Raw genomic sequence first — 13575 nt, forward strand, 5'->3', positions numbered from 1 at the left:
TCTTATATATGCTGTCTCAAACATGTGCACGCTCACATATGCATGTGTGTCTGAATGTATGCACACACACAAACACATACACATTTTAGTGAAGGGGCAGCCTGACTTGATTTGTACATATCTCAGTGGTGACAGTCATCAGCAAGAAGCGGCCCCAGGACCTGGGCTGCTTGCACCCTTCTCAGGCCCCAGCCTGAGTCCCAAGCATCGCTGTGGAGGCTCACAGAAGAGCCCACCCAGCCACGGCCACCCCTGGGACCTCTCCTCACTGGAGGAGCCTCATGTCTTTGGCTTCCATGTCTCTTCAAACGGCATAATAAACACCCACACTCCTGGCGTGGCCTTGGGATATAAAATTAGAGCCAGATTAAGCATGCTTGCTGGCCCTGTGGTGACCACTAAAAATGAGGTGTTTTCCACTTCCCATCATTTCCATGCAGTGGTATTTAAAAAGGAAATGGTTTCCACTGCAAAACATTTTCTGTGACTTTTGGCTGCAATATTTTGCTTCTTATGCTTTTTTTCTCATATTTTCCTTCCCCTGCGTATATTTTCTTTACATTAAATTTTTCTTTACATTAAAAATATTCCTTTTTTTTTCTGAGACGCGGTCTCGCTCTGCCACCCAGGCTGGAATACAGTGGCGCAATCTCAGCTCACTGCAACCTCCGCCTCTGGGTTGAAGTGATTCTCTTGCCTCAGTCTCCCGAGCAGCTGGAATTACAGGCATGCACCACGATGCCCAGATAATTTTTGTATTTTAAGTAGAGACAGGGTTTCATCATGTTGGCCAGGCTTGTCTTGAACTCCTGACCTCAAGTGATCTGCCCGCCTCAGCCTCCCAAATTGCTGGGATTACAGGCGTGAGCCACCGTGCCCAGCCCTGCAGTGGCATCTAAAAAGGAAATGGTTTCCATCGCAAAACATTTTCTGTGACTTTTGGCTGCAATATTTTGCTTCTTATGCTCTTTTTTTTTCCCATACTTTTCCTCCCCTGACTACATTTTCTTTAAATTTTTTTCTGTACATTAAAAATATTCTTTATATGTTAAGTATAAAGAATATTTCAAACACTCTTCTGTAAATTAAACAAAAAAGAGGCTGAATTTTGCAACAGTGACATGCAGTACAACAGCATCTCCGCAGACAGACGAGAAGAAAAGTGATCTCTCCCAACAGAAAATGCTGACAGTAAGAAATTAAGCCCCATGTTTTTACGTGAAAACTCCCAGTTCAAAACCATACAGACATTGAAACGTCATGTGAAGAAAATTGTCTGCCAAATTTATTTCTATATTTTATTTACTCTTCTTGAGGATAATTTGGAATACAATCAGTCCTCTGCCAGAATAATGTTTTATTTCTGTATTTATCTATTCTTACTCCATTTATTCCAAAAAGCATATGAGAAGGCTTTCAGACAAAATGGCTTTAATTTGACTTTTAAAGCAGAACAGCAACATTCTAGGAATCAGAGCCAGAAGTCAATGCCTTTTATAGTTACCTATTTTCAAGAGTTGAATTTTCCTGGCACAGCAGTACTAGAAGATAGAACCCCAGTTGAAGAGGCTTTTCGTTCTTAGTCCTATGACTTTTTTTTTTTTTTTTTTTTTTGAGATGGAGTCTTGCTCTGTCGCCCAGGCTGGAATGCAGTGGCATGATCTCGGCTCACTGCAGCCTCCACCTCCCGGGTTCAAGCGGTTCTCATGCCTCAGCCTCCCGAGTAGCTGGGATTACAGGCCCATGCCACCACGCCTGGCTAATTTTTGTATTTTTAGTACAGACAGGGTTTCACCATATTGGCCAGGCTGGTCTCAAACTCTTGCCCTTGTGATCCACCCGCCTCGGCCTCCCAAAGTGCTGGGATTACAGGTGTAAGCCACTGCACCCAGCCCTGTCCTGTGACTTTCAAGGAGGGACGGCCCTTGACATGTAATTTTTGTGCTTAATCTATATCCCTGGACTGTAGTCCTCTTCACCCTTCGATGTCCACTTTCTCCCCTGGGAGTTGATTTTTAGAGACTATATGAGAGGGACTCAGCCCTGTGAGTTTGTAAATAGTGTTGGCCAATCTAGGGGACTGAAATTTGACAGTAAAACTTGTATCGGGGTGAACCGTGGCCCTTCCAAACTCCTGTCTCCCAGGGACTTCAGAATGAGACCTTATGTGGAAATAGGGTCTTTGCAGATGCATTTGTTAAGATGAATGAGAGTGAGCCCTAAATCCAATGACAGGCATCCTTCTAAGAGACGGAAGAAGAGACACAGACGGAGACACAGAGGAGAAGGTCATGTGGAGTTGGAGGCAGAGACTGACATAAGATGGCCACAAGGCCAGGGACTCCTGGAGCCACAAGGGGCTGGGAGAGGCAAAAAGGAGCCTCCGCTAGAGCCTCTGGAAGCAAGTGGATACAACTGCAGTGGGCTGTACAGTGGTCCTCCTAAAAGATACGTCCATGTCTTCATCCCCAGAATCTGCGAATGAGAACTTATTTGGAAAAGGGGTCTTTGCAGATGTAATTGAGTTAAGAATCTCAAGATGAAGGCCGGGCGTGGTGGCTCACGCCTGTAATCCCAGCACTTTGGGAGGCCGAGGTGGGCGGATCACCTGAGGTCAGGAGTTCGAGACCAGCCTAGCCAACATGGCAAATCCCCGTCTCTACTAAAAATACAAAAATCAGCTGGGCATGGTGGCAGGCGCCTCTAGTCCCGGCTGCTTGGAAGGCTGAGGAAGGAGAATCGCTTGAACCCGGGAGGGGGAGGTTGCTTTGAGCTGAGATCACATCACTGCTCTCCAGCCTCGGCAACAGAGCGAGACTCCATCTCAAAACAATAACAACTACAGCAACCAATCAAGATGAGATCATCATGGCATAGGGTGGACCCTCCACTCAATGACAGGTATCTTTGTAACAGACAGAAGAGGAGACACAGATGCAGACGAGAAGGCCACGTGGAGACAGAGGCAGAGACGAGTGATGCGGCCACACGCCCAGGGACGCCTGGAGCCCCCAGGAGCTAGGAGGGGCAGGAGGGATTTTCCTGGAGGGAGCTCATGTCTGTGTCCCAATATCTTCTTCTTATAAGGCCACTAATCATATCAGATTAGGACCTACCGTAATGATCTCATTTTATATTAATCACCTTTTTAAAGACCATATCTCCAAGCACAGTGACACCCTGCAGTCCTGGGAGTTAGGGCGTCAACTGATAAATTTAGAGGACAGAATTCAGCTCACAACAGTCTTTGCAGTTGAGGTCGCTAGGGTGGGCCCTGATTTAGTGACTGCTGTATTTATAACAAGAGGAGGTGAAGACAGACACAGAGGAGGCCAGTGGAGACGGAGGCAGAGACGAGTGATGCGCCCACAAGCCCAGGGACGCCTGGAGCCCCTAGGAGCTGGGAGGGGCAGGGAGGATCCTCCCCTAGGGCCTCCAGAGGAAGCACAGCCCTGCCCACCCCTTGATCTCAGACTGCTGCTCTCCAGAACTGGGAGAGAATAAATTCCTGTTGTTGTTTTGTTTTGTGTTTGAGACACAGTCTTGCTCTGTTTTTCAGGCTGCAGTACAGTGATGCTATCTCGGCTCACTGCAACCTCTGCCTCCCGGGTTCAAGTGATCCTCCTGCCTCAGCCTCCCAAGTAGCTGGGATTACAGATGCGCACTACCCACCCGGCTAATTTTTGTTTTTTTAGTAGAGACGGGTTTTGTCATGTTGGCCAGGCTGCTCTCAAACTCCTGACCTCAGGTGATCTGCCCACCTCGGTCTCCCAAAGGGCTGGGATAACAGGTGTGAGCCACCATGCCCGATCAGTTACTGTTGTTCTATACCACTGTTTGTGGTCATTTGTTATGCCACTCCCAGGAATCTCATTCATATCCTCTAGTCTCCTCGGAGCCCCTCAGGCGGCAGCACACCCCTCCCAGCAGCTGCACCACCTGATTACGAGCCCAGGCTCCGCATGTCACCCCAGCTCAGCTCTCTGTGGCCCCAAGGCCCAGCACAGAAGCTGCTGACCATGGCCTCCTCACCCCTGAATGGCCCGTCCCACCACTGCCTGCCTGGACACTGACTGATAGAATCCTGCCTTCCCTGTCATCTCGGTGATCCGTTCTCCTTCCCAGGGCTCTGTTCCTTCCTGCCTTTGCTCACACATCCCCTGGTGTGTGACAGATTTTTTTTTTTTTTTTTTATTTCGATTGTTTTGGGGGTAGAGGTGGTTTTTGGTTCCATGGATAAATTCTTTAGTGGTGATTTTTGAGATTTTAGTGCACCTGTCACCTGAACAATGTACACTGTATCCAATATGTAGTTGTTGTTTGTCTGTTTTTTGAAATGGAATCTCGCTCTGTCACCCAGGCTGGAGTGCCGTGACGTGATCTCAGCTTACTGCAACCTCCACCTCCCAGGTTCTAGCAATTCTCCTGGTTCAGCCTCCCAAGTAGCTGGGACTACAGGCGCATGCCACCACGCCCAGCTAATTTTTGTATTTTTAGTAGAGATGAGGTTGCACCGTGTTGGCCAGGATGGTCTCAAAAACTCCTGACCTCAGGTGATCTGCCTGTCTCGGCCTCCCAAAGTGCTGGGATTACAAGCATGAGCCACCACGCCCAGCCCGAATATGTAGTCTTTTATCTTCACCCACCTTCCACCCTTACCCCCAAGTCCCCAAGTTCCATAATATTATTCTTGTGCATTTGCATTCTCATAGCTTAGCTCCTCCTTACAGATGAGAACATACGATATTTGGTTTTCCATTCCTGAGTTACTTCACTTAGAATAATGGCCTACAGGGCCAAGCGCGGTGGCTCACACCTGTAATCCTTGCACTTTGGGAGGCCGAGGCGGGTGGATCACCTGAGGTCGGGAGTTTGAGACCAGCCTGACCAACATGGAGAAACCCCGTCTCTACTAGAAATACAAAAAAATTAACTGGGCGTCGTGGCGCATGCCTGTAATCCCAGCTACTCGGGAGGCTGAGGCAGGAGAATCGCTTGAACCTAGGAGGCAGAGGTTGCAGTGAGCCAAAATTGCACCATTGCACTCCAGCCTGGGCAACAAGAGCAAAACTCCATCTCAAAAAAAAAAAAAAAAAAAAGGATAATGGCCTGCAGCTTCATCCAAGTTGCTGCAAAAGACATTATTTCATTCCTTTTTATGTCTGAGTAGTATTCCATGGTGTATATATACCACATTTTGTTTATGCACGCATTGGTTGATGGGCACTTAGATTTGCTTCCCTAGCTTTGCAGTTGTGGATTGTGCTGCTATAAATGTGTGTGCAAGTGCCTTTTTCCTATAATGACTTTTTTCCCCCAGTGGGTAAATACCCAGTAGTGAGACAGCTCCCCCGAATGGTAGTTCTACTGTTAGTTCTGCAAGGAATCTCCACGCTGTTTTTCATAGTGGTTGTGCTAGTTTACATTCCTGCCAGCAGTGGAAAAGTGTTCCGTAGGATGGTTTTGATGGGGCCATTTTACATCTACCCTGGTTTGTTTCGCCCAATAAACAAACCAGAACTAATTCCTGAAAGTAACCCAAGGGAATCTAAATTCTTCTTCCTTCTCATGAATTCCTGGAACTATCACACAGCTTTTTTTTTTTTTTTTGAGATGGAGTCTTGCTCTGTCACCCAGGCTGGAGTGCAATGGTGCGATCTCGGCTCACTGCAACCTCCCAGGCACCCACCACCACATCTGGCAAATTTTTGTATTTTTAGTAGAGACAGGGTTTCACCATGTTGGCCAGTCTGGTCTCAAACTCATGACCTCAGGTGATCCACCCACCTTGGCCACCCAAAGTGCTGGGATTACAGGCGTGAGCCACCGCGCCCGGCCCCTAGCACAGCTTTTTATTACTGTGTGTGCATGGAGCAACAAGACCCTTCAGCATTGACCTGCAAGCACTCCTTCAGCCCTCAAGTTGGAAGACGTTGCAACATGACCCTATGAAACAATTGCTAGGTATTTCTCCCAGAATCCAGCACAGAGCTGACCATTCCATAAATAGTTCTGGATTGGCTGATAAATATTCCTCTGTAATGCTTTGTGTATATTGGAGTTAATGAAGATGTGTTGACTTAAAGCTATTAAACTTGTGACAACCGATCGATGTCTGTAGTCTTGTTATCAGAAGTGCACCAGTGTTGGTGACCTGGCTCTGATATTGCACCCCAATCCTAATAGAAAATGAAGCTGGGTTAAGGGCAAATGAAACTCTAGGTGGGGGTCTTGTGTACTTGCATCTTCCTTAGACTCTTTATTTACCTCAAAAGGAAATTTAAAGAAAAAATATAAAATTACAATTTATAAACATTATGCAGAAAACTAATTTGGAAAAGTGGTACATTTTACCATGTCTTGTTATATTTCAAAATCTAAATTTGCTTGGGCGTCATGAAATAAACCTGTCTGGAACCAAAAACTTTCCCATCTTTATTTTTTATTTATTTATTTTTGAGATGGAGTCTCACTCTGTCAGCTGGGCTGGAGTGCAGTGGCACGATCTCGGCTCACTGCAACCTCCGCCTCCCAGGTTCAAGCGATTCTCCTGCCTCAGCCTCCCAAGTAGCTGGGATTACAGGCATTCGCCAGCACGCCCAGCTAATTTTTGTATTTTTAGTAGAGATGGGGTTTCACCATGTTGGCCAGGCTGGTCTCGAACTCCCGACCTCAAATGACCCACCTGTCTTGTCCTCCCAAAGTGCTGGGATTATAGGTGTGAGCCACAGCCCCCAGCCCCATGTTTATCTTTGAAGTTGACTTAACATCATTCCCTGTTAAGGAGAAGTAGTTTTATTACGTTGAGTAACAAATCTATCTGCTTCTTTGAAATCAGGGTTAAGCATTAACTAGAACCCATGATGGGGTTAAAGTGATGGATGCATAAACACACACACACATACACAGACATGCATGCACACCTGCACACACATCAATTAAAATTCGGTTCGTTGATTTGCCGGTGACGAGAACCTGCCAACAGAATATGCAGGTGTCCTGATCTGACCCTGGAAGAGAGAGAAAGGTTCAAAGATGAGCTGTTTTAATTTCAAGATGTGAGTCAACTGCCTTGGATTCATTTCCTTGTTTTTTTTTTTTTGTTTTTTTTTTTAATATTATGGATGTCAATGACTCCTCATAAGATGATGAGGAGAGATAGATGGTATAAAGTGTATTATAAATGTGATGGTTCTTACTGCTCATTTAAGGTTCTCGTGCAATAGAATATTAGGGATGTCAATGACTTCCTCATAAGATGATGAGGAGAGATAGATAGCATAAAGTATATTATAAATGGTGGTTCTTACTGCCTGCTTAAGGTTCTAGTGCAATAAAATATGAGAAATACATGGCTTATAATTCAAGCAGCTATTAATGTGATCCTGTTGGATTTTTGTCTGCCCGTATATGGCCAACCAAGACCAAACAAAGGATATTCCTTAAATGTTGGAAGAATCTGCAAACCACAGACTAGCCAGTTTGGTGTTAATCGCCAGAAGATGATTAAGCATGGAAATCAAAGCCAGACAAACAGTTTATGATCATACACTGAACATGTGTGTGTGTACCTCCCCTTTCTCCAACCCCAAAAAGGATTGCAAAGCCTTTGAGGATGCTTTATCTTGTGTCGCTCAAGGTGCCTAGAAGAGCGTTGAAAACTTGGCAAATTCTCAATAATGTCTGTGTTGGAATGGGGAAGTGGGGACGATGGGAAGCTCATTAGGTACACAGCGATTAGCTTTTGCAGCATGACAAACCACCCCAAAACGCGGTGCTTTAAAACAATACCCATTTAGTTCATTCCCGGTTCTGTGGCTCAGCTATTTGGGTTTGGCTCAGTGAGGCAGCTCTGGGGTCAGCTGGATTCACTCATGAGTCAGTGCTCAGCTGCCGGGTGGCCAGAAGCAGGCTGGTTGGGACGACTCAGCTGGGGCAGCTTGGTTTAGTGCCAAGTGATCTCTCAGCCTTCGCTGAGGCAGCTCAGGCTCATGCATGTGGCAGCCAGGAAGGTCTCCAAGCCAGGGAGCTAAGGCGTGAACAGCCTCTAAAAGCTCAAGTGCAGAAATTGTTAAAAAATGCTTATTTATTTGTTTTCAGAGACAAGATCTCACTCTGTCACCAGGGCTGGAGTGCAGAGGCACAATCATATCTCACTGTAACTTTGAACTCCTGGGCTCAAGTGGTCATCCCACCTCAGCCTCCCAAGTAGCTGAGACTCTAGGTGTGCACCACTATGTCCTGCTAATTTTTTTTTTTTTTTTTTTTTTAGAGATAGGGTGTCATTGTGTTGCCCAGGTTGGTCTCAAACTTCTGGCCACAAGAGATCCTCCCCCTTAGACTCCTTAAGTGCTGGGTTTACAGGAATGAACCACTGAGAGCACAGTCATGTTGATCTGTTCTCACTGTATTCCACATGGGGATTACAATTCGAGATGAGATTTGAGTGGGAGCAGAGAGCTAAACCATATCAACTCGGTAAGGCATACAGGGTTCATCCCCACCTGATCCCAGACTACCTACCCACCCTCACCTCCCAGTTCTCTTCCTACTCATTAAGCTCCTAATTTTTTTCCCTCAATGTCTGTGTTTTTGCTTATGCGTGTGTGCTCTCTGGAATGGATGCCTGTACATTTTCTATCTGGAAGACTCCTACACGTTCTGCACAACCCAGCTTCAATGCAGTCTCCTTCGTGAAACACTTCACAACCAGCATGGCCTCCATTTTTCTCTTGTTTCCTGGCACAGCACTCTGTGTCCGTCATCTGTAGACTATATCATATTGTGTGACATACATTGTTATTTTTGGTGGTGGTGGTGGTGTGCTGTTTTGTTTTGTTTTTTGCTCTTCCTCAATGGAACAATTGGGCTATTTGATGAAAGAAAAAGGACTTACTCACCTTGGCATGCTTTGCATGTAGGAGACGATCTGTAACACTCTATTTGCTAAGTCAATGTTTATTGGATAAATAAACATAATTTTCATGTTATTACATTACAGTGCTTAAATGTGCTTGCATCAGCTCTATAGCTACAATGATGCGCATATTGTTGTTGGAAGAGATTATATTTTTCATAAATGGCCACAGCAATATTTCTGTCCCACACTCTCTTCCAGAACCTTGGCACTTCCCATCAAGAGTGGGAATCTAATTCCCCTTTCCTTGAAATTGGGTGGGTATTTGTGGCTGCTTTTGTGCAGAGGGGTTGCCACATGACTTCAGAAACCAGGTTGTAAATATGCTGTGACTGTCACCTCACTTTCCCTCTCTCCTTCTCTATGCTCACTTTTCGGATCCAGCCAATATGCTGTGAAGAAGCCCAAGCTGTGCAGAGAGACCGTGGGCGGGTGTTCTTGGTGATGGCGGGTGTTCTTGGTGATGGCGGGTGTTCCTGGTGATGGCAGGTGTTCCTGGTGATGGCGGATGTTCTTGGTGATGGCCGCACCAAATACCTAAGCCGAGGACAACTTCATGAGCCCACAATCTATGCAGTTGGACTTGTGCTCAGAAGGGGACCCCATGCTTGGACGAATACTCTGTTTGTGCCATCTTGAAATTCTTAATAAAGTTTGGGCAAGGGACCTCATGTTTTCATTCTGCGTTGGGCCCTATAAATCCTGTACCTGGTCCTAGTCTTTTTCAACAGCCAGCCTCAAGCATCAGAAACGTGGATGAGCAAAGCTTCCGTGATTTAGCCCCAGCCTTCTAATTCAGCCGAAGAGTCACCCATGCTGAGCTCTGTCTACATTGCAGATTCATGAAGAAAATACATGCAGCGGCTTTTTTTTTTTTTTTTTTTTTTTGTGATGGAGTCTCGCTATGTTGCCCAGGCTGGAGTACAGTGGCGGAATCTCGGCTCACCACAACCTCTGCCTCCCAGGTTCAAGCAATTCTCCTGCCTCAGCCTCCTGAGTAGCTGGGACCACCATGTCCAGCTAATTTTTGTATTTTTAGTAGAGATGGGTTTCACTATGTTGGCCAGGCTGGTCTCGAACTCCTGACCTCGTGATCTGCCTGCCTCGGCCTCCCAAAGTGCTGGGATTACAGGCGTGAGCCACCATGCCCGGGTGCAGTGGTCTTTTTAAACCAGTAAATTTTGGGATAGCTAGTTATACACAATAACTGAAACAATCAGGCATTTTAGAATTCATATGTAAGCTAACTTTTACCATGTAGCATTCTCACACATATATAATGTGTGTGTGTGTTTATGTGTGTGTGTTTGTGTGTGTGTGCGTAGGCAAAAGAAAAGAGATAAGGAGCTTTGTTATTGCATAGTGTTTTGTGGTCAGCTCGCTTTTGCCTTGCCTGCATTCCGTTGGGCGATTAAGCATCTGAAGTACCCAGTCTGTACATTGGGCTGTCTGCCAGGTACCATGTTAAAAACAAAGGTGAGCCTGCTCCTAGCTTGTTGGAAAACTCAGATAAACACAAATTAACAGACACAAATTCCAACAGCTCTCCTGTCACATTCTATGTTTTGGAACACCCTAGGATGGCCTTCTCAGATTCAGCACTGTGACCATCATAGTCAGCACTTGTCATGATCAAGACTCAACCTTAGGTCTTGGATACAGTCCCAACGGGCCACTCGTTCTAACCCACAAGGTTTACCCATCTAAGCAGACTTAGGGGTAAACAGGATTCCCGCTTCAAATACAGGATTCTGGGAAGTTGATTCTTTCTTGACTCTGAGCCAAACTAAATGCAAGCATAAGCTTCATCAACAAAGTAGTTGTTTGTATATTATGCAACTTCCCTAATGCCTTTTAATTTCTTCTGAAGACTCAACCAATATTACAGGTAAGAAAATTAAAAAGACACACAGACATAGGATCACACATCAAGTTTTTGCCAAATTAAATTACTGTTTTAAAAATAATTTGCAGCACTGATGGGCACAAACCATAACATTTCCAATGTATGAACTCTGGGCTACAAGACACTCTTTATCTTTGACCACTGTGAACACTCTGAGGAAAATTCCTGTGGTTTTGAGGCAGTCACAAGGCAATGTGCTGCAAATGGCCTGGACTCAGAAACAAAGGGCTCTTGATTTTAATCCCAGCCCACCACTGACAAGCTCAATGGTCCCAGGATGTTTCCTCATCAGCAGAGGTGGGCTAATGAATCCAGAGCCCCTGTTTCATAGTTGTTCCTCAATGAATGAACACCTAGAAAGTTATACAACAATACAAAAATATCAGGTAGAAATTTACTTGTTTGTAAGTCTGTCAATCCATCCATCCACTTACCCATCCATCTATTCATCCATCTATTTTTCTAGCCACCCATCCATCCATCTATCCATGCAACTATTTATCCATCCATCCAATTATCCATCCATCTATCCACATATCCATCCACGCACCCACCCATCCATCCATTCATGGATACAACCATTCATCTACACATCCACTTACCCATTCACCAAACTATTCATCTATCCATCCATCCATCCCTGCATACACCCACTCGTCGATCCATCCACTCATCCATTCACCCACCCATCTACCCATCTGTCTGTCCATCCATCCATCTACCCATCCATCCATCCATATACCCACCCACCCATCTTCCCATTCATCCATCCATCCATTTATTCATCCATCCATACATTCAGCCACCCATTCACCAAAACCTTATCTATCATCCATCCAGTCAGCCAGCCAGCCATTTATATACCCACCCGTTCATCTGTCCATTCACCCACCCACCCATGTGTTTATCCATCCATTCATTCATCCACCCACATATCCACCTACCCACTCATCCAGCCCTCCATCTATTCACCCATCCATCTATCCACCCACCCATCCATCTACTCACCCACTCATTTGTCCATGCATTCATTCATCCAACCATTTATTCATCTACCCATTTATCTCTCAATCAATCCATGCATCCACATATCTGTCCATTTATCCACACATCCACAAACCCCACCCATCCACCCATGTGTACATCCATCCTCCCACTGACTCAGGAAACTTCATTTGAGCGTCTGTACAGTAGACATTGCGTGTGGCTCAGACACCTCTTAACTGCCTTGGCGGCCCACAAGTACCTCACAGGAGGCCTCTGCTATAAATTGGGCTCAGCCCCTGGCAATGGAGACCAGAAATAAAAAGTGATTTAAATAACACTGAAACAAACCTGACTTTTTAAATGGTAAGATTAAAAACATACTCCTCTGTCCTGTAATGAGGTCAGGAGAGTTGGTCTGGGCCTGGCACAGCTGTCTTGCAGTGTCACCAGCCACCCTGACACCTTTGCTTCATATATTCTGCCATTCTTGGAATAGGACCTCTACCCTCTGGAGGACTTCCTGCTCTAAGCTAGCTGCTGGAACTCCAGACATCACGTCATTATTCCAGGCAGGCCCAGCATGATGCAGAGAAAGCGAAAAGTGGGCTTGTTGGCCACCAGTCCCCCTCTTAAGGGACTCCTCAGAAGTTTCACCCAATAACTTTGGTTTACATTGATTTTATTAAGCAGAACATAGATTTTTGGTTACACCTAACTGCAAAGGAGAATGAGGATATCATCTTTCAGCCGTCACATTGCCAAAATCAGTAAATTCAAGGTCTCTTAATATAAAAGAAGAAAGAAAGGATATAGGATAGGCAACTGTAGTCTGACACGTGCATGAGAAATGGATGGACGGACGGTGGACAGGAGCGTGTATGTAAATACTATATTAGTCTTCTCAGGCTGTCATAATAAAATAGCATAGACTGGGTACTTACTTAAACAAAAGGAATTTATTTTCTCACAGCTCTGGAGACTGGGAAGTCCAAGATCAAGGGGCTGGTTGGTTCAATTCCTGGTGAGGGCTCTCTTCTTGGTTTGCTGTGTTCTCACATGGAGGAGAGACAGAGCAAGCATGCCCTCTGGTATCTGTTCTTATAAAGGCACTAACTTTCCTGCATAGGGTCCTAACTTTACGATTTCATTTAACCTTACTTATTTCCTTGCTGCAAATACAGACACATGGGGAACAGAACTTCAACACGCAAATTTGGGGAGTAGATACAACTCTGCTCATGGCACATATAAGCATGCATACTAAATGTGTGTGTACATGTGTGTCAATGGAAAGATTGGAAGCCTCATTAATAGCACATATATGCATGCATACTATGTGTGTGTGCATGTGTGTCTGTATGGAAAGATAGGAAGCCTCATTATCTAAATGCCTAGCCTTTCGGGTGAGCTAATTTTTGTTGTGTATGCATTCAATTGAGTAATTAAGCTTCTCAAAGGCTGCCTCTCTTTGTTGGGCTCTCCGCAAGGTGCTGAGGTACAAACAAAGATGTGACTGCTCCACAGCTTATTGGGAGGCTCAGATAAACACGAATAAATCTAAATAAACACACATAAATTAAGGGCTCTTTAAATAAACACTTGCTGCTCTCAGAAGCAGAGCCACAGCTGTTTGATTTTACTGCTGTATCCCACAGAGCAGATACTCAAAAAGCTTTGTTGAGGCCGGGCATGGTGGCTCCTCTCTGTAATCTTAGGACTTGGGGAGGGCTGAGACTGGGGGATTGCTTGAGGCCAGGAGTTTGAG

Source organism: Nomascus leucogenys, chromosome X, assembly GCF_006542625.1.
Source record: "Nomascus leucogenys isolate Asia chromosome X, Asia_NLE_v1, whole genome shotgun sequence".
Classification (NCBI taxonomy): Eukaryota; Metazoa; Chordata; class Mammalia; order Primates; family Hylobatidae; genus Nomascus; species Nomascus leucogenys.